Consider the following 26,140-nt stretch of genomic DNA (forward strand, 5'->3'; position numbering starts at 1 on the left):
AACCACCACAACACCCTGTCAGACGTTGTCATATGTGTGTCATACGTGCAGAGGAAAACCTTAAACACGTTGCAGAGTTCAGCAGAGTTCCCAAAAAAGAAACCAGAGGTGGTAGTAATTCATTCAGCACAGCTATACTTGTGCTGAAGGCAAATGCGCATTAATGGTTACCAAATCCAATACAATCAGGATTGGCTCAGTCCATACAAAATCCACTTGCAGCATTTATAAACTTAACTCCTAATAAGACTAAACCTTAGCACTAAGCATCCGATGTACAGTTCTTTCCCCAGCAGCTATAAGTATAAATAGTTCTCATTAAATGTTCTTTAATGTGATGTGTAGCGAGTGCATTCTATGAGGGCAGCATTTCTGTACAGAGGTGAAGTGACTTTTGACAACGGGATACAAATAGAAGTTCTTTCTACATGCCCTGGTTCTGCGCCCGCCCCCCCCTTGCTATTTTAAACATTTGAAGGGCAGGTGTAGGAACCAGCCACTTAAAATGCACAGCTAACTAAGGGAGAGGAAAAACACACAGGCGAAGAACCTCAAACATTGTCAGAACAAATTAGCAGCCTGACAGATGACCCCGTTACTCAAAGGAATATTAATACCAGGTAACGTCTGAGGTCAGAACAGAGAGAGTCGCTGGAGGGGCTGTGGTGGATGCTAATATGGTTGGCACCTACCAATCATGTAGGAAGAAATGAGGTGGCTGCAGCAGAGTGACAAACTGATTTGTGCAATTATAATGACACATCGTGGCACTCTCAACAAATCTTCTCAAGGCCATTGGATGAACAGCCTCATTGCATAATATCCATTTCGTTTCAATTACGGCATTTATATCCCACCTTTTTCTCCAAGCTACTCAAGGTGGTGTATGTGGTCGTCCCCTTCTTCCACTAACCTCTACGACAACCCTGTGAGATAAGTGTCCCTCTCTCTAAATCCTGCACCAAAAACCAAGCAAACCTCTGGATTCTGGACAAGGTGTGCGTCATGTACATCCAGAAGAATGTACATGCATTTGCTTCCTTATGTTTCAGCTGGGTAGAAGAAAATATCAGGAGTAGACAGGATACCTGTCCTCAACAGGAACAGCCAGTATGATGTGATAGGGCCACCCGATGTCAGGGACTGGACTGATGAGAAATGGTGGGGGCTGCCCTCCCATCTCCTGAACCTTCCCGAAGGCAGGAGGACAGTGTAGATTTAGAACAGCGGCTTGCAGAAGGGCATAGTTCAGAGACTGCAAAGGGGAGAAGCTGGGAAATACTGGAAGAGGAACAGCAGGAAGAGGAAACACCAGGGGAGAGACAGCTGACAGACTCAGTGTATTTGGAAAGCATTCCTGACCCCCCCCCCCAATCTCCTAAGTCTAGACGGGCATTGAGGGTGGTAGAACAGAAAGCTCAGTGGAAGAAAGCTAACGTTAGTTGACATCGGGGTGGCAAAGAATAGCAGAGATGGAGGGGGTGGGACTTGGAGCAACGCCGTTTCTAGAGAAAGATGCATTCCTTTGTCTCTCGTTGTGATTATTGAACTGATTCCCCGAAGCCTGACACCCTGCTGCCACTTGTGTTGCTGCAGTTTACCTAAATGAGGTGTGTCAGGGTGACGACGAGGTTAAAGGTAAAGGACCCCTGACTCTGGGGTTGCACCGCTCATCTCGCTTTACTGGCCGAGGGAGCCAATGTTTGTATGCAGACAGTTTTTCCGGGTCATGTGGCCAGCATGACTAAGCCACTTCTGGCAAAACCAGAGCAACGCACAGAAACGCCGTTGAGAGCCAGTGTGGTGTAGTGGTTAAGAGTGGTAGTCTCGTAATCTGGTGAACCGGGTTCGCGTCCCCTCTCCACATGCAGCTGCTGGGTGACCTTGGGTTAATCACACTTCTCTGAAGTCTTTCAGCCCCACTCACCTCACAGAGTGTTTGTTGTGGGGGAGGAAGGGAAAGGAGAATGTTGGCCGCTTTGAGACTCCTTGGGGTAGTGATAAAGCGGGATATCAAATCCAAACTCCTCCTCCTCCTACCTTCCAGCTGGAGTGGTACCTATTTATCTACTTGAACTTGATGTGCTTTCGAACTGCTAGGTGGGCAGGAGCTGGGACTGAGCAACAGGAGCTCACCCCGTTGTGGGGATTTGAACCGCTGACCTTCCAATCAGCAAGCCCTAGGCTCAGTGGTTTAGACCACAGTGCCACCCGTGTCCCGATGATGAGGTTAGGGATGTCTAAAAGACGTCTTGATAGGACCACTTGACTAGTTCCACACAGACTCAGCTTCACCTTGCCTCTGCCCTAGTCTGAACCAGGTAAGCTGCAGCAATGCTGGTGTTGGGAGGGTGTTGTTTGCGGATCCAACCCACCACACACCAGACATGACTGGTCCTGTGGTCCCCTAAACACCAGCATCAGGAGCTCTGGGATCATGACAGAATCACAGAGGTTTTTTCCAGGGGCCAGGTGAACTTGAATAATTTTCATCTGACCCTTAAAGACAAAGTAACCAGAGGTTCACCTTCTTTCTCTCCTCACCCCACCCCAAAACAGCAACAACAAAAACTTGCTGTCTCCTTAAGAGGCAATTTGGCTGCTTTCAAGTGAGGTCAAGTTGTCTTGATGTAGCGCCATTCCTGGGGGCATCAGAGATGGCTTCCCTTATTGACCACAATAATTTATAGAATCATAGAATTGTAGAGTTAGAAGGGACCCCAAAGGTCATCCAGTGCAACTCCCTGCAATGCAGGAATCTCAGCTAAAGCATCCATGACAGATGGCCACCCAACCTCTGCTGAAAAATCTCCAAGGAAAGGGAATCCACCACCTTACATGGGAGTCCGTTTCACTGTTGATCAGCTCTTACCGTCAGAAAGTTCTTCCTGATGTTTAGCTGGAATCTCCTTGTAACTTGAAGCCATTGGTTCAGGTCCTACCCTCCGGAGCAGGAGAAAACAAGCTTGCTTCATCTTGAGATATTGCCGGGTAGAAAACAGTAGTAGTCATAGTAGTTTAAAGCCCTATGCGGCCTAGGACCCACGTACCTACGGGACCACCTCTCCTGATATGCCCTGCGGAGGACCTTAAGGTCCACAAATGACAACATTTTGGAGGTCCTAGGTTGCAAGGTGGTTAGATTGGTCTCAACTAGGGCCAGGGCCTTCTCAGTACTGCCCCCGACTTGGCGAAACACTCTATCACAAGAGACTAGGACCCTGTGGGACTTGACATCTTTCCGCAGGGCCTGCAAGACAGAGATGTTCCACCTGGCCTTTGGTTTGGACTCAGTCTGACCCTTGTGTTTCCCTCCCCTTATGGTTTTGATGAGGCTGCATTTTAAATTGCATTTTAACCTGTATTTTAAATTGGGTCCCCCCCCATTATGTTTTTACTGTAATTTTACTGTTGTTGGCCGCCCTGAGCCCAGCTCTGGCAGGGGAGGGCGGGTATAAATAATTTATTATTATTATTATTATTATTATTATTATTATTATTATTATTATTATTATTATTATTATTATTATATTACTATTATATTAGTAATTTATTTGTATCCCTTCCATCTGACTGGGTTGCCCCAGCCACCCTGGGCAGCTTCCTGAATATATAAAAAAAACAGTGTTATTACTTTATTTCATTAATCCTTGGCCCTGTTCTTGGAGTGGGGGGAGTCATTGTTAACCCATGAAGCAGTTATTCTGTAAGGAGGGGAAAACTCATCAGCATTGGCATTACAAAGGCATACATTCAGGAGGGAATGTATGTTTGCAGTGAGCTTAGCAATGCTCCTGATCTCCCCCTCAATTAACAGAGAGGGATTCCCTTTGACTAGAAAGGACTTGGGGCCACACAAGAAGAGCTATCAAAAGGTGATTATTCACTAATCCCTCCCAGTGTGTCCCAATGTGGGCAGGGAAGCCTAATGACATTTGGCTCGCAGTGAAGGATTTAGCCCTAATGAATCATATCCTCCGAGGACAAGCAATGCCAGCTGAGCATAAAATGAGTTGGGAAGAGGGGAATCCATTATCACACCAAGAAGATTTACAGTATATTCAGACCCCACCAAAGCAGCAGTCATGATTTGGAGAAACAGATCCCTGTCCACTTGGGGGATGTAAAACAAGTAAGGTTCCTGTTGGTGGGGCCTGTGCAAACTTTGGGGGGATGGTTTTTGTCACGACAAGTCATGCTTTTCTCCAAAACATTTGCAGAAAGCTGTGGCAGCTCCCTGTGAGATTGAGTCCTAGAAAGTCATGGTTCTTAAGTATGCAGGAAGTCTCCCCAAAGACAGGAGGTTCCTGGTTTCGCAAGTTTACCCTTCAGCACATGGAGGCTGAGAGGGAGGCAGAGCTTAGGGCACAAGGCCCTATTCTCCCTGCAGCTAGATTGCCTGAAGAGGGTTACTGAAGAACTGCAGACATCCTCAGGACCCTGGAGAGTGGAAACCCTGTGAACAGTACTCCTAGACTTTGCCAAGGGAGGCTTGAGTTCAACTCTGTGCTCAGCCAAAACATTTGCTGGTTGCCCTTGGGCCAGTGACTCTCTTTCATGAGAAATAATATTGCAGCTAAACAAAGGGTTAAGACACACGGAGTTCCCCTGTAAAATCAAAGAAGAAGAAGAAGAAGAAGAAGAAGAAGAAGAAGAGGAGGAGGAGGAGGAGGAGGAGGAGGAGGAGGAGGAGGAGGAGGAGAAGGAGAAGGAGTTTGGACTTGATATCCCGCATTTCACTCCCCTTAAGGAGTCTCAAAGCGGCTAACAATTTCCTTTCCCTTTCTCCCCCACAACAAACACTCTGTGAGGTGAGTGGAGGTGAGAGACTTCAGAGAAGTGTGACTAGCCCAAGGTCACTCAGCAGCTGCATGTGGAGGAGCGGGGAAGCGAACCCGGTTCACCAGATTACGAGTTCACCGCTCTTAACCACTACACCATGCTGGCTAGAGAGGGCACTCTGTGAGGTCACATCTCCTGCTTGAGTGTAACCTGGTGGAAAATAATCCTTACTGCTTCCTCCCTCCAACATTCAGCTTCACTGAACGTCCATGAGTTCTAGCTTCGGCACCATGCATAATCTTACATTCAGCTGTTGTCCCCCCATCTTACTGCACCACACATGATTTCATAAATGTCTGTCATGCCCTTCCTCAGTTGCCTTTCTCCTTCATCTAAAAAGTCCCGTCTATTTGTGCTCTTTTCTCATTAGGAAGAACTGTCTCCCGGATCACAGTCTCTTGTCTAATGCATTCCAGAAAGTCCCATGACTTCAGCATTCTCTCCTCTCCCCGCAACGCTGCTTCCAGGTGCCACAATTTGCGCTCCTTCTCTACGCGGAAGAACAGATCCACAGAGCAGTTGTGAGCAACAGCCAGTGACACCAGTCAACTGATAAATGGCTTTTACGCCACTTAAAAAATTAGACCTGACAAGGAATCATTACCCCTTAAGAAAACAGAGCCAGAGTGCGAAGGAAGCTGGCAGGGGATCTACTGCCGTTCAATGCTTCCCCCTTTGAAGGTGCCACTCAGCAGCCGCCTAACCTGTCACCGTGAAAAGATGCAGGAAATACCAGTGTTCAGTCTTGACTTCCACAATTGCCTTGGAACGCCTGCTCAAAACCATATAAGGCTCTTTCTGAGACTTCCTGTGCCGGTCTTCAAATGCAATAATTTACCTCCCTCCCCTGAAGTATAACCTACTTAATTTATTTCCTCTGTATTCCAGAAACTTTTACAGTGGTACCTCGATTTATGAACAGTCCTGTTTACGAACCACAGTCACACCTCAGGTTACAGATGCTTCAGGTTGCATTTTTTTGGGTTGCGGACTGCTGAAACCCAGAAGTACCGGAATGGGTTACTTCCAGGTTTCGGCAGTCGCGCATGTGCAAAAGGTCTAAATCGCGCTTTGCGCATAAGCACTGAATTGCAACCCGTGCATGCACAGATGTGCCGCTGTGGGTTGCAAACGCTGCGGGTTACAAACGTGCATCCTGCACAGATCACGCTCACAACCCGAGCAGCCACCGTATTCGGTTTACGAACTCCGCAAAACCGGAAGTAGTGTTCTGGTTTGCGAACTTTACCTTGGTCTATGAACAGAAGCTGAAAAGTGGAAGTGCACTGGCAGTGGGAGGCCTCATTAGGGAAAGCGTGCCTCGGTTTAATAATGGAGTTGGTTTAAGAACGGACTTCAGGAACAGATTAAGTTTGTAAACCTCGGTACCACTGTATGGGCTTTCTTTCATGCAATGACAGGGGAGCAAAGGGGAGCCTTTCTCCTTTGCTGGCCAGAGAAAGGAGAGGTGAATGCTCTTCTGCTTGAATCATAGAATCATAGAATCATAGAACCATAGAGTTGGAAGAGACCACAAGGGCCATCGAGTCCAACCCCCTGCCAAGCAGGAAACACCATCAGAGCACTCCTGACATATGGTTGTCAAGCCTCTGCTTAAAGACCTCCAAAGGAGGAGACTCCACCACACTCCTGGGCAGCAAATTCCACTGTCGAACAGCTCTTACTGTCAGGAAGTTCTTCCTAATGTTTAGGTGGAATCCTCTTTCTTGTAGTTTGGATCCATTGCTCCGTGTCCGCTTCTCTGGAGCAGCAGAAAACAACCTTTCTCCCTCCTCTACATGACATCCTTTTATATATTTGAACATGGCTATCATATCACCCCTTAACCTCCTCTTCTCCAGGCTAAACATGCCCAGCTCCCTTAGCCGTTCCTCATAAGGCATCGTTTCCAGGCCTTTGACCATTTTGGTTGCCCTCCTCTGGAATCCTGCTTGCTAGTTTCCCAAAGACATCTGGTTGGCCTCTGTGAGAACAGGACTAGATGGGCCATTGTCCTGATCCAGTAGGTTCTTCTTGTAGTCTTCTGTCATAGCTCAGTGGTAGAGCATCTGGCTTCCTTGCAGAAGAAGAAGAAGAGTTTGGATTTGATATCCCGCTTTATCACTAAGGAGTCTCAAAGCAGCTAACCATCTCCTTTCCCTTCTTCCCCCACAACAAACAGTCTGTGAGGTGAGTGGGGCTGAGAGACTTCAGAGAAGTGTGACTGGCCCAAGGTCACCCAGCAGCTGCATGTGGAGGAGTGGAGACGCGAACCCAGTTCCCCAGATTACGAGTCCACCGCTCTTAACCACTACACCACACTGGCTCTCAGGTTCAATCCTCAGCATTTTCAGGTATGACTTGGGAGCCTGAAACCCCGGAGAGCTGTTGCCACTCAGTGTAGAATATTGAGCTTGATGGACCAGTGGCCTGACTCAGTATAAGACAGCTTCTTAGTTTCCTTATTCAATAACAGTTGAAACTTGCAGTGGGGCTGGGGACAACTGATGGGCCTAACCTTTCAGTCATGCTAGCAGGGCAGCGGTGAATTAATAGGGTTCTCAAAGAATTCTGCTGCAAACAGACCCAGAAGTGGAAATTGCTGCAGTCTGCATGTTCACTGATGGTCACAAATAGAAAGCAGTCGTATGAATAACATCCAGACTCAAAATGTTATTGCTTTTTTCTTTTGAACCCCACAAATGACACATGGTTAATGATGTTTTTAAAATGGTTCCAACATTTCCTTTACAATGAACGCTTTCTGCAGGGTTGAGCAGAGGAACTCACATGTGCAGCCAACCAAGCTGGATTTAACCTTCTCCCATCTGCAGGATCAGTGGGGGTTAAATCCTGCTTCCTGCAGGATTGAGCTGCGTGCGTGGGTTCCTTGCGGAGAATTCAGGTGCACAGATGAACCAGGAAGGATGGCAAGGATTTCTGTGGGGTGGAGCTGCTTCAGCAACAATGAAACATGACAGAAATTATGAAAAATGCTGCCGTAGCAGTGAAATGAATGAGGTAGTATTTGGCAGAAACCGAACTGTGGAAGAATGGAAACAGCACTATGAAGAATGCAGATGCTTTCTTACATCCCTAGTGATATAAGAAGGTGTCCTCACTCTGCCCTGTTCGGCTCTTGCTAAAAGCCTTCTTGTTTAGCCTACCCTACCCATATGCTTGAGGTAATTTTGATCTGTTTTAGTCTTTCCGTTTTTCTATATTTGAAAGTTCTGCTGTAAATTTTGCTTAACTTTATTGCTTTATATTTCTGTAAACCACTTTGAGGTTGCTTTTTTTTGCCAGTGTATAAATTTTATGAAATAAATACATGATCTGTGCCACCCCCACCCCGAAAGTGCTGTTGGACTCCACATCCCATCAGCCTCAGCCAACATGGCCAATGGTCAGGGATGATGGGTGCAAGTTGGATCGCTACAAGTTCCCCAACTCTTCAGTGGGTAGATGTCAGAAGGTGCAAGAGATAACAAAATGCACTTCAAAAGCAAATGGGGGAAAGGTTGAATGAGTCTTTGACCATATCTATCTATCTATCTATCTGTCTGTCTGTCTGTCTGTCTGTCTGTCTGTCTGTTAGAAGGCTGATCGCTGAAGAATTGATGCTTTTGAATTATGGTGCTGGAGGAGACTCTTGAGAGTCCCATGGACTGCAAGAAGATCAAACCTATCCATTCTTAAGGAAATCAGCCCTGAGTGCTCACTGGAAGGACAGATCCAGAAGCTGAGGCTCTAAGACTTTGGCCACCTCATGAGAAGAGAAGACTCCCTGGGAAAGACCCTGATGTTGGGAAAGATGGAGGGCACAAGGAGAAGGGGATGACAGAGGACAAGATGGTTGGACAGTGTTCTTGAAGCTACCAACATGAGTTTGACCCAACTGCAGGAGGCAGTGGAAGACAGGAGTGCCTGGCGTGCTGTGGTCTATAGGGTCCCGGAGAGTCAGACACGACTAAAGGGCTAAACAACAACCAACAACAACATCTATCTATATATCATCTATCTATCATCTATCTATCTGTCTATCTATCTATCTATCATCTATTTATCTATCATCTCTATATCTCTATATCTCCAGAGACCAAGCCAGTCACAGCAAAGAGGGAAAATGCAAGCATAAACCACTGTGATGAGACAGATAGGCACCTCCTCTCAAGTCTGGTTAAGGGTTGATGTACCATTTTAACTTTTCAAGACTTGTACAATCATCATTTCTGCTCCATTCATTTGCTTCATTTCCACTGGATTATCTTGTCGTGCATAGAAATATCTTTTAAATATAACTCCATGTTGCTCTATGGGTATCTGGTATGTGGTGGGTATTCAGAAATGCAGTGCCAGCCTTGTGTGTTCACTCTTGAAATTAAGTATCAACGAGGGCAGAAAATTAATTGACGGGTGGAACAGCAGGATGGGATGGGGGCTGGAAAATAAAGTCTGTGGTCTTATGCCAGGGGATGACAATTTTGGGATTCATTTTATGTGTGGGAAGAGGACATATGCATGCCGAATAAACACAGCTTGAAACCGGCCAGAGGGCCTTTTGATATAATGAAATATACAATTAGTACAACAAAAATCAGAGGTTACTTTTAAACAGCTGGCAGCTAAATGCCTAGGTCTGTATACCATGGTGTCAATGCAATCAAAGTACAGCTGTTTTAACTATGATTGATTTCAATGGAAGGATTAAGGATGTATGTCATGCAATGCCATCAAGATCAATGGGAAACAGAAGTTTGTTGCCCTGGCTTCCTTGGGGAGAAAGGGTGGGATATAAATTCAACAAACAAACAAACATATGCAATTAAAACACAATCCTTCATAATTCATTAAAGAAAAGGAGCTGTCTGATTCTCAAGGTGATAAGGTAAAAAGGTAAAGGACCCCTGGACAGTAAGTCCAGTCAAAGGCGACTATGGGGTTGTGGTGCTCATCTCAGCTGGCGTTTGTCCACAGACAGCTTTCCAGGTCATGTGGCCAGCATGACTAAACTGCTTCAGGCACAACAGGACACCGTGATGGAAGCCACAGCGCATCGAAACGTTGTTTACCTTCCCGCCACAATGGTACCTATTTATCTGCTTGCACTGGTGTGCTTTTGAACTGCTAGGTTGGCAGGAGCTGGGACAGAGAAACAGGAGATCACACTGTCATGGGGATTTGAACAGCTGACCTTCTGATCGGCAAGCCCAAGAGGCTCAGTGGTTTAGACCACAGCACCATCCACATCCCTCCCCACGTGCTAGAGATCTGCCATAGCTTCCTAGAAGTCCACAGAGAAGGACTTTGTTCTAGATCAGAGAAGCTCCAGCTATTGGTTGATGGACTCTGTCCATCCTCACCAGCTTCCCTTAATTTCTACCTCCTTGTGCCAGCTTTGGAAACACTGTGCACCTCTCATCTGCTTCCAATCTAGCCGGCAGTCCTCAGAGGGTAGAAACACCAGCTGTGTGACAAGCAACTCAAAAACCAAACCTTTCCACCATCACAGCATCTCCGTGCCAGAATGAGCTTTCCCTGTTGAACACCTGCCAGTCACAGAGCTGTTGAAAACGCAGGAGCCATACCAGGAAATAAAGGGCTCTCTAAATAACAGCTTTTAAAAAGCTTTCGTTGATACTTGATTCGCCTGAAATTAAAATGCTTGCATACAACCTTCTGCAGCTGATGACAGTTATTTGGGATGCCATTTGCCAGCTGCCAATCTTTGTCACATGTTCTGGACATGTATATTTAGTGAGGTTTTGTGGAAACTGAGGATGGCATTCAGCTAAGTTTTACTCAGTAGAGACCCACTGAAATTAATGAACATGACAAAGTTAGATGGTGGGTTATTATGTTCCATACGATGACAAAATAGGGAATATTTCAAGAATACTGTTGAGTAACTTGCTCACTGATAATGGGAAAAATATGCATTGCTTCTCATTGGTAATCAGGGAGATCAACACCTTTCATAGATTGGAATAAATGAGTCTCGACTGAAGCATATTTTACTAAATGAATGCATTGCAGGACAGCAAATGGAAACATTGACTTGGGCAGACTAGCTGAAAAGCGGATTGCATATATAATACATTGCGTCAGAGCAGTAAATGTCAAAACAAGTTACAATGAATCTCCTCATTTGTAAACAGTATGCTTACTCCTATCATATAACTGATTATTATCATTATTATTACAGTGGTACCTCCATTGAAGAACAGTCCAGTTTAAGAATGATTCGGTTTACAAACTCCGCAAAACTGGAAATAGTGTCCTGGTGTGCGGACTTTACATCGGTCTAAGAAGAGAATCCAAATTGCGGAAGGGCGCTGGCAGCGGGAGGCCTCATTAGGGAAAGCGTGCCTCGGTTTAAGAATGGTTTTGGTTTAAGAACGGACTTCTGGAATGGATTAAGTTCGTAAACCAAGGTACCACTGTACAGTGGTACCTCACGCTTCAGGTTACAGACGCTTCAGGTTACAGACTCCGCTAACCCAGAAATAGTACCTCGGGTTAAGAACTTTGCTTCAGGATGAGAACAGAAATTGCCTGGTGGTGGTGGTGCGGCAGCGGGGGGCTCCATTAGCTAAAGTGGCATCTCAGGTTAAGAACAGTTTCAGGTTAAGAACGGACCTCCAGAACTAATTAAGTTCTTAACCCGAGATACCACTATATTAAAAATTTGTATACTGCCCTATGCTTGCAAGTCTCAGGGCGGTTCACACGATAAAATCACACTATAAAAACACAAAATGCATAATCAAAATAAAAACAAGAACAACCCAATAACCCCCCCCCCATTTATCTCACTGAGACACACACACACACAATCATGATGGCAAAAGCTGTTTGACAGTAGAACCGACCACTTTGCAAGGTGGCCTCTCCTTCCTCAGAAGGTTTTTAAACAGTGTTTGGATGGACTTCTGTCAGAGATTCTCTAGCCATGATACCTGGATTTCAGAGGGTTGGACTAGATGACCCTTGGGGTTCCCTTCCAGCCCTACAGTTTTATGAGTCTATGAAGGGTTGCATTTCCCTTTTCAGTATGGATGCTTAATGCAAAAGTCTGCAGCAGCAGCAGCTTTTGCCAGCTCAGTTCCCACCCCCAGACATTTTGGACTGCAACTCTGATCAGTCCCAGCTAGCACGGCCGTGCAAAGTCCAGTCTACAGGGAATCCTTAGCTGAGAAGACCAGGCTGTGACTGAGCAGCTATGGAAGCGCTGAGCCAAGCACAACATGACAGCCTTAAAGGGGCGGAAGAGTGCAGGGGCAAGAGAAGACATCTCGCTAGATACCTAGATGAAAAGGCACCAGCCTCATTAGTATTCCACGGAGGCGACAGCTCCTGTAGCAATGGCTCTGAGTGAAACAAATCAGAAAGGTTTTTAAAAAACACATCTCAAATGACGCGGGAAAGTGACTGAAATGGAAATCCCCGTCAGGAAACTGTTCCTTGTATCAGGATGCTTTGCTCCAGATCAATCGTTTTAGGACGGACGGCTCCTCTGGAGGAGAAATTTCTATTTCTTTCCACTTTAAAAAAAAAAAAATGGGGCTGGGGTGAGTGGTGGGGAGAAGAAGAAGGAAGACTCTTCTCTGGTCCTGGGTACCTCTCCATTGCTGCTGTGCACCTTAATTATGGATGGGGAAGAAATTTCATTCAGTTCATGATATGCCCTTTTTGAAACAATATGCAAAGTGAAGCACAGCCATCCTCCCCAAATTTCGCAGTGCGGTTCACCGTCTGAGTAATGTTGTAGAATATGTACTAAGGTAAAGAGTGCATAAAGGTAAAGGGACCCCTGACCATTAGGTCCAGTCATGGCCCACTCTGGGGTTGCGGCGCTCATCTCACTTTATTGGCCAAGGGAGCCGGCGTTTGTCCACAGACAGCTTTCCAGGTCATGTGGTCAGCATGACTAAACTGCTTCTGGCGCAACAGGACACCATGATGGAAGCCGACTCTGGGGTTGCGTCCTTCATCTCGCTTTATTGGCCGAGGGAGCCGGCGTACAGCTCATGTGGCCAGCATGACTAAGCCACTTCTGGCAAACCAGAGCAGCACACGGAAATGCCATTTACCTTCCTGCCAGAGCGGTACCTATTTATCTACTTGCACTTCATGCTTTCGAACTGCTAGGTGGGCAGGAGCAGGGAGCGAGCAACGGGAGCTCACCCCGTCATGTGGATTTGAACCGCCAACCTTCTGATCGGCAAGCCCTAGGCTCTGTGGTTTAACCCACAGCGCCACCCACGTCCCATAAAGAGTGCATAGAAATGTATTTATTAGAAACAGTTTGTTGCATTGATTCCAGATCTTCCCCGTCAGCTTTGCTAGCTCTATGTATTCCACCATCTTGCTCTGCCATTCGGAGCCAAAAGTATCCTTGCAGCCATTGCGGCATACTTAAACAAATTTATATTATATATGAAAGAACATTGTAAACACCTGAAAACGTTTGTAGGTTTGAGCTGAAATGTTTTGTAATGAGAATATAAGGAACTAATTTACATTTAATGAGGGGAAATACAAAAATAAGAGAGAAGGTAAAAAAAAGTGGTTATAGAAATGCTAAGAATAACGTAACTATGTACGGAAGTCAGAAAGAGGGGCAGGAGGAGGTTGACGCTCTGTTAGAACAATGTTTGGGTTTATTGAACTATGGAAACTGTGATTATGATAAAATCGAAAATGCAATAAAAATTATAAGAAGAGGAAAAAGAAAAAAGAAATGCGTATATTATATGGGATGACAGCATGAACCTATTCCATGCCGGGTACGTTTAGCCTGGAAAAGAGGAGACAGAGAGGAGATAATGATAGTGATCTTCAAATATCTTAAGAGCTGCCACATGGTAGAGGAAGCATACTTGTTTTTTTTTTCCATCTCTGGGGGGGGGGGTAGGACTCGAACCAGTGGCTTAAAGTTACAAGAAAGGAGATTCCAACTAAACATTCAGAAAAGCTTTCTGACAGTCAGAGGTGTTTGGCAGAGGAAGCATCTCCCTTGGGAGGTTGTGGGTTCTCCTTCCTTGGAGGTTTTTAAGTGGAGGTTGGATGGCCATCTGTCATGGATGATTTAGCTGAGATTCCTGCATTGCAGGGGGTTGGTCTAGATCAGTGTTTCCCAACCTTTTTTGAGCAAAGGCACACTTGTTTCATGAAAAAAATCTCGAGGCACACCACCATGCCAGATGGGGAAAGGTCACTTTTTACTTATGTAAAAAAAAATAAAAAAATAGTAACAGCATAGAAGGTAATGGTTAGGCTAGCATCCCTCTTCCAAATATGCTAGGTTTTTATTTGCAGGGACTGTTCTACATGGGAAAGCATTCAGCACTGTCATTCTCCCATCTGCCATCTGAATTGGTACTATTCTGGGTCAACTTACTCTGCTGCATGTGTAGATGAAAATGGCACCAAGTGTGGGGGAGGGGGCAGAACAGGTTTCAGATACAGGATATTAAGGATACACGTACTTCAGATTGAACTGGTTGCTTGCTTTGCAAGTTTTCATTTCCCAAATGACTGCCTTGGCAAGCGCAATACCTACCAGGCTCAACTCCGGTCTCGCGCTGCCGCTTCCCGCACTCTCAAGGACCCGGGAGGAGGAAGGCGTGAAGGGAATCCCGAAGGTGCGAAAACCTCGCGCATGCGCAGGCCTTCCGCCTGCGACAGCCCAGTAGGCCGGCCGAAGCGAGCGGCGATGGGATGTGAGAGGGAGCTCGCTCGCCGCCCCGCGTGTGCCTATGTGGGGCACGTTACAGCCCCGTGATGTCAGCACCACGCAGGCAGCCAGGCAGGCAGACGGCGAGAGCCCCGCGCTGGGCGGCCTCTCCTCGCCGCCGCCGCCCCGCCTCTCGCCACCCGCCTCGCCCGCCTCCCTCCCACGGCACACCAGGCAACGTCTCGCGGCACACTAGTGTGCCGCGGAACACCGGTTGGGAAACACTGGTCTAGATGACTCTTGGGTTCCTTCTAACTCTCTGATTCTATGAATTACTTGTTAGAATTCCTGCTCCATGATTGTGTTACTGTGTTCCGTGGGACTATTGTCCTTCTTTGCTGTCTGATGCTAGAGAGAGAGGGAGCCATGTTGCAGTGCTCCGTGTGTGTTTATATGTAAATAAAGTAGATTAGCCAAAATGCTCAGTTGCTGAGGTCTGTCACGCAAGTTGCAAAGACTCTGCGGATCCTAAGTGTGCCGATGTCTGTTGGCATCGGTCGCTGTGATGTTCAGGCTGAAGAAAGCTTTTGAAGCTCCCGAACGATTGACCAGGAGGGAGAGAACATGCCAGTCGGGCATGTGTCTCTACCAGGGTCCTACTCAAGTGTAGACTGAGCACCAGATGCTGACAGCAGCCAGGATTTTCATAGCCTAACAAGGGAAGGCAGCGCAGAACCTTCAGCTCTCTGCAGTGTTGGTATAAAAATATGTAGGCAACGGTAGAAATGATAGCGCATAAACTTTGCATTTCCAGAGCCAAGGAAACCCCAGAACACTTTTATGCCACACAGTGGGACTTCATATCTTATGTTTCTAACTCAGGTAAACAAGATTCTCTGCCTGCGTCACAAAAGGAGATCAGATATTGTAATTTTCTAATGCCTGTATAATTGTTTGTTTCCCTGATGCAATACCTATCTGAAGCACCAATGTTTTGAAGTTGTTGCTATTGTTTTATTTGGCACGTTACTAAAATAAGAACCTTTAAATAAAAGCACCTTTAAATTTTTTAAAAAGCATACAAATATAAATATTGGGCAAAGTAAGCTTTGCAAAAAGATGTATATTATCCCAAATTGCATACCAGAAGCAGCAAGCATATGAGGAGGAACGCTCAATAAGGTCATTTGGAGACCAATGAAACAAATTGATTGCTGCCACCTACTGAACCAGATCTGCCAATCAAACAGTTGATTCTGTACATTCTGCAAGCCGCCCAGAGCGGCTAGGGAAACCCAGCCAGATGGACGGGGTATTATTAATATCATCATCTTGGTTGGTATTATAATAATAATATCATATAATAAAAATGCCAAAAGATTTCTATGAGAAGTTCCTGAGAAAGCTTGCAAAAGCCAGTTCCAAATCAAATTAAGGGGAGTTTGACCACCATTAGCAAAAAACCGGAGCCAAATCACGGGTTATCACAAGCTCCTTCAAAACAAATACAGTGGTACCTCGGGTTACAGACGCTTCAGGTTACAGACTCCGCTAACCCAGAAATAGTACCTCAGGTTAAGAACTATGCTTTAGGATGAGAACAGAAATCGCACGGCAGCAGAGGGAGGCCCCATTAGCTGAAGTGGAACCTCAGGTTAAGAATAGTTTCAGGTTAAGAACAGACCTCTGGAACGAATTAAGTACTTAACCTGAGGTACCACTGTATTTGTATTTTTCTCCCATAGTCCCCTGTGGCATCCTGTGTGTCAAATAGCATTAGCTATTTTTCCAATCAATTATAGCATCGATGGAAAACCACATCTTCTTTTCAGTAGTTTTCTTCATTCTCTGTTAAACTGCTCGCTTCTTCCTTTGCATTGGCCTGACTGGCCTTCATTGATGCCATCACTTAGAGATTGCCTATGCTATGCTGTGACATCATCCTGTCTCTGATTGGGCGGGAGCACACATTTGACCAATCTAGGAATGCAAAAGCAACAGCAAATAGGGGGGAAAGACACAAAGGAAAAACAGCCAGAATAAAAGCAATTGTGCCAAACTGAATCAAAATCACTGATATTCTGAGAGTCTAAAGTATTTTATTTTTTTCAGGAGAAACCCCCATCTCAATGAAATCACCAGTTTTTGGCCTGGAAAAACATTTGACACAGCTCTAAAATGAGCTGCTTTGTAAGAGGACACACCAAACACCCAAGTGGTCAAGGGAGCACACTGTAAATATTTGAACTTGTGATATACAAGCTGGGGTGAAGAAACAGATTTGTAAAATGCTGGAGATCCGTAAGCTAATTTAATTACCTTTTACAAAAGAGACCATCTTATTGCTTTGTAGACTGAAAGCTGAGTGCATCTTAGCTGAAAACATTTCAGAAGAATTCCCAGGGCAATTTTAAAGCGGAAGGAGGGGGGGAAATATGTAATAAGAAAAATATATGTATTTTGTACAAAAGTGTATGATTCATACACAGTCACTATTTTTCTCTCCCTCTCCCCTCCCACCCACACAGGAGAAACTTACTTAAAAGCTTTGGCACTCTTTATAGAGGATATATTTAACTCAGCACTAATAGACGAGTGGGGAAGAAGTCCTTGGTACCTGAATTCTCTCAGGAATGTGAAACACCAGCTCCCAATGGCATCGATTGGTGGGAGAGAATCATCTGCACACCCCACAGTGAGTTACTGTTGATTAAACAGAAAGACAAAGAGGAAAAAGCTGCCATTCTAAACAGAGTGTCAGAAACGATTTTCCTGATTGACCTTGAGAAGAATTACACCCTCCCCACCCCTCTGTTTCCAGGCAGATATTTTTTCAGTTGATACAGCAGCGGAGGTAAAAAGTAAGGGATTTTAAATGAGGAACAGAGGGGAAGTCGTACCTTGTCATCATCCGATGCCCTGAAGGTGGACTCCACGACCTTCAGGACTCAAACGCAGCTCGAATTTGACCAACTTTAAGAATGTTTTCGGTATGCCCAAGACAACTGTTTGGGGAGGTCTGCAGGTAATTAAAATATGAACCAGTTGCTTGAAACTGCAGGAGAGGAGAATGGGCCCAGTGGTGTAGCATGGGTTGCCAGTGGCCAGGGCCATGTGGAAGGGGGTTGGGATATGGTTATCAGATTTTTTTCAATGAATCCGGGGACACATTTTTCTTTTTTTTTCTTTTTTTGAAGCTGGGTAGCAACAGGGAGTCAGTAGTGAGGATGGTGAGGCAAAAGACCCTGGGCCCAAGCACACATGCAACTTGTATAAAGGTATAAATCCCTTCTTTCGCACCCTGTGAAACATAAATGCATAGAGTTTTTTTTTAAACTGGGCAACGGTGCGCCACCCACCCGTGACTCCCGAGCCTCCCCAATCTCCTTCCCCTTTCCCCCTTTGTTTTGACAGATCAGGGGAGGCTCAGGAGTCATGGGCAGGCGGTCGTTGCCCAGGAGGGGCAAGCCTGGTAATGCAGTTGGCTCTGGCTGGCTTCAGGAGGTGCTCGCTGCTCGCTGCCATGGCGCCCACCATTTTTCCTGCGCCACGGCAGCGCACAGCTCCTGAAGCCAGCCAGAGCCAACTGCACTACCAGGCTGGCTCTAGGCTGCTGAGGCTGCCGCTGCCACGTTTCCCGGGGACAGATTTGCAAATCTGGGGACATTCCGGGGACGGAATTTGTCCGGGGACAGATTTGCAAATCCGGGGACTGTCCCCGGGAACTGGGAACGTCTGGTAATCCTAGGTTAGGAGGGCGGGTAATAGAGTACGCATGCGCCTTCCACTGCCTAATGGCGTCCATGTCACACAGGATATCACAGCCACAGAGATCAGAAAAGAAGAGTCGTTCCGTTGTCTGGAGAGGCCACTTCCTGGTTCACATAGAGAAGTTGTTTGTGATGGAAGCATGACGCTGTATTGAGGCAGTGGGGACAGAGCACGCTAACCCCTTGCCACTGCCGCCGCTGGGTGGACACAGAGCAGCTTCCACACCCTGTCCCCACTCGCGCACAAGTGCCTGGCAACTGTTACTACTTCGGGGTCTAAAACGGATACATTTTGACTTACCTTTAACATATTGTTACGACTGTTATTTTATAGTAGGGAGCAACAGGAGTGTCAGGAATCATGAGAGAAGAGGTGACCGGCTTCACATTTCCCCCCATATCACAATTTTTTTACACATGCACACACATTGTTATTTGTGATATATCATCATGCAAAATATTATAAAACCATTACCGCGATGTGGACTTTGAACCGATTTTGAGCGATGTATCGATACATCACCCAGACCTAGCAGATGACATAAGTGAAGTTCTAATCAGGAGCAGACAGTGAGTAGGGGCTGGTGACACTCACCTGGCCTCCCAACATCAGAATCACTGCTGCTTGCCAAGAGGTTGAGGGGCGAGGCAGCCAGGAGGTCAGTCTTGTGCATCCGCAGGAGCACTGCATGTGGGAATGTTAAGGATTGTAGGAAAGGATATATTTGTTAGTTTCTGTTTGCCACTGAGCAGTGCTTTGGAGTCACAAGACTCTGTTTACATTCCACACCTTCCAGAGACAGTCCAGGCTGTTGGAAGTCTCACAGGAGAGGAGACGGATGTGACGTTACTGGTTTCCTGTTCCTTTGTTCCAGTTGCTCTCTGCTTTCATAGAGAGAGGAGGTATATTTCTTTGCTGTCTGCGTAGTAAGAAATAAAGCATAGCGATGTAGCCATAAACCTCATCACTTCCCTGTGCTGGAAACTCTGCTGAACGGGAATGTGCCTGAGGCCTCATCAAAGGCTCAGGTCGTTAATTATCATCGGAGGCGATTCCGGAGGCTCGGCCGGAGGAAAATGAGCTTTATCAGCTTGGCCGAGCGCAGATTCCGTCTTTTTTGTATAAATATTATCCTTCCTTCACTCATGCTAGTAAGTGATGTAGCAGAGCAAATTCCCCTCAATATAGCTGGAAACTAGTTTGCAGATTTGTTTGAATCTCTTGTTGTTGTTTAGTCGTTTAGTTGTGTCTGACTCTTTGTGACCCCCTGGACCAGAGCACGCCAGGCACTCCTGTCTTCCACTGCCTCCCGCAGTTTGGTCAAACTCACGCTGGTAGCTTCTTGAATTTCTTAGTTAATTTTATTTCCTGGTGTCCCCTTTTGATCCCTCTTAAAAGAATAAAGACACAAGAGTCTTTCAAAGTAACAAAAAGTTGACTCACATTTCAGTTCACAATATCATTCCTGAAAGGCAGGGTTTACTTGGTAGTTACACAAAGAAATATGGTTCATCTCATATGGAGACTAAACTCATGTGCTGCTAGCTGAGAGCCAGCAGACAGCAAAATTACATTGAGACAACAAAATGGCTGCAGGAGAGCAGCATGGCAGCAAAAGATCAGCAAGCCAGTGAGCAACAACAAGGCAATAGCAAGACTGACAAAATGGCTGCATGACTCGGCTCTTTTGTGGAGTCAGCCAGGGCCATGCCCATCTCCCAGGTCACATGCAGAGGGAGGATGCTCCAGACCAGTGGAACAGGAAGTTACTCTGACTGGATGTCCTCCTTCCTGTGCCACTCTAGGGAAATAAGGAATGTTGCATTTGACTGCACCAATGGATTACATCCCACACTGGATTGGTTCCATCTATGCACTGTGCAGGGCCAACTTCCCAGCTGCTTCCCTCTTCCCAGTTAAAGCAGCAGTTCTGCAGTCAGGAGCTCAGGTGTATTGTGGCAACCTTCCTCACCTACTGCCCTGACTGGTACACCTAACTAGGTACACCACCTGAAATATGGTGCAAAGTGCACACCAGTTACCTATTGATTTTTTGCATGCTCTTGTGTGTGTGAAATCACCGGGCGTATAGACAGATCCTGACCTCCTGCATTGTCAGTGATCCATTTAAGGTGGAGGCACCTGTGGGGCAGATGTAATAACTTGGCCTTCCTTTTCCATTTCAGATGGACGAATGGCTCCTCGGCCAGCTCTCAACTTAGCGCACATCATTTTGTTTTCTTTAGATTTATGGAAGAAGAAGAGTCTTCCCCAAAGGCCTCCTGGGGGCCTCCAGATCTCCGAAATGCAATAAATCAGAGGAGAAACAGCAGCTTTGTAATATTACTAAATAACTAGATAACACTAATCCTCCCCCCGACCAATTGTTCCCCAGCTGCCCATAAATCACTCGCAATAAAAACGCTTCTTCAGCAGCCCCCATCTTCCTTTATTATGCCGTATGACTTGTAATTCTCCTCTTGAAGGTCAGTGGGCTTGAGTTATAGGCAGCAGACAGAGAGCAGAGTGCAAGGAGAAAAGGCTGGAGCTTCTGCATTTTATTACCTCTGCTAAGAGGCCAAAGAAAGGAGAGACTTCCAGTCTCAAAATCCCTCTACAATCAGGGCTGATAACTGAGCAACATGTGCTTTCTTTCTTGCTTGCTTGCTTATTTACTTACTTACTTACATACAGCATGCCTTTGGGGGGAAAGAGCGAGAAAGGATCTCTGCCTGAGTCCCTGGAAAGAATTGGTACCAAATCAGAGAGTGCTCTGGAACAATGTTTTGAGTCAGTGTAAAGAAGCCTTCTGGGACGTGGGTGGCGCTGTGGGTTAAACCACAGAGCCTAGGACTTGCCAATCAGAAGGTCGGTGGTTTGAATCCCCACGACGGGCTGAGCTCCCGTTGCTTGGTCCCTGCTCCTGCCAACCTAGCAGTTCGAAAGCATGTCAAAGTGCAAGTAGATAAATAGGTACCGCTCCTGCGGGAAGGTAAACAGCGTTTCCGTGCGCTGCTCTGGTTCGCCAGAAGTGGCTTAGTCATGCTGGCCACATGACCCAGAAGCTGTACGCCGGCTCCCTCGGCCTGTAAAGTGAGATGAGCGCCGCAACCCCAGAGTGGTCCACGACTGGACCTAATGGTCAGGGGTCCCTTTACCTTAAAGAAGCCTTCTAGAAAAGAGTCCTCTGGCTAGTCAAAGTTCTAGAGATGAAACACAGGGGTGCCTTTGCTGTGGATGTACTGCAGCAATTGAATTGCAATTTGTTGTTGTTGTTGTTTAGTCATTTAGTAGTGCCCAACTCTTCGTGACCCCCTGGACCAGAGCACGCCAGGCACCCCTGTCTTCCACTGCCTGCTGAACTTTCGTCAAACTCATGCTGGTAGCTTCGAGAACACTGTCCAACCATCTTGTCCTCTGTCGTCCCCTTCTCCTTGTGCCCTCCATCTTTCCCAACATCAGGGTCTTTTCCAGGGAGTCTTCTCTTCTCATGAGGTGGCCAAAGTATTATAGCCTCAGCTCCAGGATCTGTCCTTCCAGTGAGCACTCGGGGCTGATTTCCTTCAGAATGGAGAGGTTTGATCTTCTTGCAGTCCATGGGACTCTCAAGAGTCTCCTCCAGCACCATAATTCAAAAGCATCAATTCTATAACATGCAGAAACAGCATTCTTAGAGAAACCAAAGACTGGAACTGAGGGAAGTCGGGGTGGGGTGGGGGTGGGGTTTTGTGTGGGAGGGGGGGAGGAAAAGTGTGTGTGGGGGGGAACAAGGATGATATGTTTTTGGATAATATGTCTTGTTATAATTTTGAATAAAAAAAACTTTAAAAAAACTAAAAGCATCAATTCTTCGGCTATCAGCAGTCCTTATGGTCCAGCTCTCACTTCCATACATACATATGGAATACATACAATTCCATAAATTGCAATTTAGGGATGGACAAATATGTGAATTTCAATTTGTTCCTCATTTTCCTAATATTAAATTCAGTTTGCAACTTTTTTAAAAAAGTCACGAAAATTCATCAGCAGTTTAGTCTGTGTTTCTCCTGATATTCACATTTTTGCACAACAACATTATGTACTTCACTGAACTCTCATCTTACATGCATTTGACTTGCACAATCTCAACCATATGCGATGGCTTAAATTGTGCAAGTCAAGTGCCAAGCAAAGAGGACAACTTGAAAGCTATTTTTGCACTAGGTCTGCTTGGGTTACCTGGAAGGAAAAGAGCTTTTGAGCTTTCTGCCTTGCTTGGGAGGCAAGGCCCATGCAGCATGCCATCTCTGTGATGCTCTCATGTGATTTTGTGGGACAATCCAAGCTCCTGTGAGATCTCATGTAAACATCCCTAGTCTCTCCAGAGCCGAACCTGCCAAATCCTCACTTTCTGAAAAAATGCATGAACCAAAACACAGCCATCCTTCAAGATTCACACTCCCCCCAATGAAGTAATGCAGCTTTCCAGCAAGTTAATGTGTGCAAAAAATGCGCATACTAGGGTAAAGTGTGCGTTAAAAGGTGTATGCTGCTGAAAATAACGCCAAAAAAGTGCTACATTAGGGGAAAATATGCTTTACAAAAATGTGTGTGTTCGACAAGGTTCGCTACAAAAACACACATATTAGGAGATATTTTAGGATGAATTTTCACAAGAACTTTAAATCTTTTTTTTTAGCAAACTGATGTGGAAATGTAGATAACTGAATTTAAGATTGGAAAAATTAGAAACCAAGAGAAATCAATATTGACAGATTTGCCCATCACTGAAGGGACAAGGGTGGCGCTGTGGTCTAAACAACAGAGCCTAGGGCTTGCCGATCAGAAGGTCAGTGGTTCGAATTCCTGCGACAGGGTGAGCTCCTGTTGATCTGTCCCTGCTCCTGCCAACCTAGCAGTTCGGAAGCACGTCAAAGTGCAAGTAGATAAATAGGTACCGCTCCAGTGGGAAGGTAAACGGCGTTTCCATGCGCTGCTCTGGTTCGCCAGGAGCGGCTTAGTCATGCTGGCCACATGACCTGGAACCTGTCTGCAAACAAACGCCGGCTCCTTCGGCCTATAGAGCAAGATGAGCACGCAACCCCAGAGTCGTCCACAACTGGACCTAAGGGTCAGGGGTACCTTTACCTTTAACCAGAACTGAGCAGGGCGAGACAACCTGTGCCCTGGATTTGTGATGGCTACATCTGATGTTAAAGATGGTGATAGAAACCGTCCTGAGGTTCCAGTTCTTGGGTTGTTCTGACCTGTGTCGCAGTTGCTGCTGCAGCTGTAGTTGTTGATTTGAGCCAGAATAGGACTCAAGGGCTGTAACGCTCACCCCGCATTTGACAAATTGCCCAAGTTCTTGTTCCCAGCCAAGGAATTATGAAGCTCGGCAACATCTCTGCCAATGATCACAAATCTTTCCCATCCTGGATTTGGTTTATTTATCCTCTCTGTTGCCAGACTTGGTCCCAACAGCAAGCAGGCGCATTCACTAGCAAAATGTCATCCTTTTTCTCTTCTCTTATGCGCGTATACACACTTCTTCTTTTTCTTTCTTCTCTTCTTTGGTGATCCCTCGTAGCCGAGTAAGATTGTCTTCCATAAACACGGTTTTAACAATGAGTCCATAAGTGACTGTGGAGGCCAATTCTGGATCCACATGTCCTTCCACAGTGGGGACATTGGTTTCCAGGTGGGAGTAGATCACAGTGTGGATTTGCCAAGCATGCCTTCCTCTTAGCACCTTTCTCCCTTGAGTCCTGAGTTCGTGTGTCTCCTTTTTTTTTAATGAATATTTTTATTCAGTTTTCAAACATAAAATAGAAAGTCATTTAACAATTACATAAAAACCCTTCACCAAAGAGGTAACAAACAAAAAAGACATACAATTACACCAACAAATACTATTACAAAGCAAAAAGAAGAAAAAGAAAAAGCACAACTGTACATAACCCTTTTTTTGTATAACTAACTGGACTTCCTCACATCTCCCCGCCGTGCGTTCTTTGTACTAAAAGTGCCAGCAAATTATTACCTTGTTTCATTTCTTAATTAATACCTTTCAAATGTTATATTCCCAGACTTCAAGTAGTTTTTATCAAATAGTTGTAACTTAAATTTAAACATACTATTACTTTAAGTTTCGATCTTTTCATATATATCACTTAATTTTCTATGTCCTTCAATCGAGTTACTGGAACCTTAGTTTTCTAAATCATGCAATTTCTTAACATTCATACAATTTATAGTGTTTTTGTAAATAGTCCTTAAATTTTTTCCAATCCTCTTCCATTGTTTCTTCTCCCAAATCTCGGATTCTGCCAGTCATTTCGGCCAGTTCCATATAATCCATCAGTTGCGTCTGCCATTCTTCCAGTGTGGGCAAATCTTGTGTTTTCCAATATTTTGCAATATGTATTCTTGCTGCTGTAGTTGCATACATAAAAAAAGTTCTGTCCTTCTTTAACACTTTCTGGCCAACAATGCCCAGAAAGAAGGCCTCCGGTTTCTTGGTAAAGGTATATTTAAATACCTTTTTTAACTCATTATAGATCATTTCCCAGAAGGCCTTCACTTTTGGACAAGTCCACCAGAGGTGAAAGAATGTCCCTTCAGTTTCCTTACATTTCCAACATTTATTATCAGACAGGTGATATATTTTTGCAAGCTTGACTGGGGTCATGTACCACCTATATATCATTTTCATAATATTTTCCTTCAGGGCATTACATGCAGTGAATTTCATTCCGGTGGTCCATAACCTTTCCCATTCCTCAAACATGATGTTATACACAATGTCATGAGCCCATTTTATCATGGCTGATTTAACTGTCTCATCCTGAGTGTTCCATTTAAGCAGCAAGTTATACATTCTCGAAAGCACCTTGGTCTTTGGTTCTAACAATTCTGTCTCTAACTTCGATTTTTCCACCTGGAATCCTATCTTTTTGTCCAATTTAAAAACCTCTTGGATTTGAGCGTAATGTAACCAATCTCGCACCTTATTCTTTAGTTTCTCCAAGCTCTGTAACCTCCAATTGTCTCCAATTTTTTCTATTATTTCCCAATATTTTGGCCAACCGGCCTCCATATTGAGTCTTTTTCGGGCATTAGCCTCCATTGGTGATAACCATCTCGGGGTCTTGTTTTCTAATAAGTCTTTGTATTTTGTCCAGACAATTAGTATTGCTTTTCTGACAATATGGTTTTTGAACCCTTTGTGAACTTTTACCTTGTCGTACCACAAGTATGCATGCCATCCAAAAGCATTATTAAACCCTTCCAGATCTAGGACATCAGTGTTCTCTAAAAGTAACCAATCCTTCATCCAGCAGAAAGCTGCAGCTTCATAATATAACCTTAAGTCCGGCAGGGCAAATCCCCCTCTTTCCTTTGCATCAGTTAGAATTTTAAATTTTATTCTGGGCTTTTTGCCCTGCCAGACAAACTTAGAAATATCTTTCTGCCACTTTCCAAAACATTCCACTCTGTCCACAATCTGTAGGGTTTGAAACAAAAACAACATCTTTGGCAATACATTCATCTTTATAGCTGCACTGAGTTCGTGTGTCTCCAAAGCCCATGACACCTTTGGTAAAGGCCGTCATCCAACTGGAGCACTCACAGGCAAGTGTTTCCCACGTGTTCTTCCCAAGTGTTTGTCAGTGTTTATACTACATTTTTTTTAGGTTTGCCTTGAGACAGTCTTTAAACCTTTTTTGTTGACCACCAGCATAGCGCTTTCCATTTTTAAGTTCGGAATAGAGTAGTTGGTTTGGAAGGCGATCATCAGGCATCTGCACAACATGACCAGTCCAACGAAGTTGATGTTGAAGAATCATTGCTTCAAAACACACA

The 26,140-nt window shown here is 45.3% G+C and overlaps 1 long non-coding RNA gene across 3 annotated transcripts in view; it reads right to left on the bottom strand.

Moving 5' to 3' along the window:
- Positions 1-26,140, bottom strand: part of LOC308588453 — a 65,472-nt gene that overhangs the window by 38,471 nt on the left and 861 nt on the right. The window contains exons 1-2 of one of the 3 annotated variants that reach the window (XR_014008779.1): positions 17,422-17,574; positions 17,139-17,224 (exon numbers count right to left, since the gene is read on the bottom strand). This is a non-coding gene — a long non-coding RNA (uncharacterized lncRNA). Of the gene's footprint in view, positions 1-17,060; positions 17,225-17,421; positions 17,575-26,140 lie in introns of those variants that run through there. The other 2 variants (XR_014008781.1, XR_014008780.1) reach the window with 2 other exon arrangements.

This window comes from Podarcis bocagei (assembly GCF_964188305.1).
Source record: "Podarcis bocagei genome assembly, chromosome: 5".
In the NCBI taxonomy this organism is placed as follows: Eukaryota; Metazoa; Chordata; class Lepidosauria; order Squamata; family Lacertidae; genus Podarcis; species Podarcis bocagei.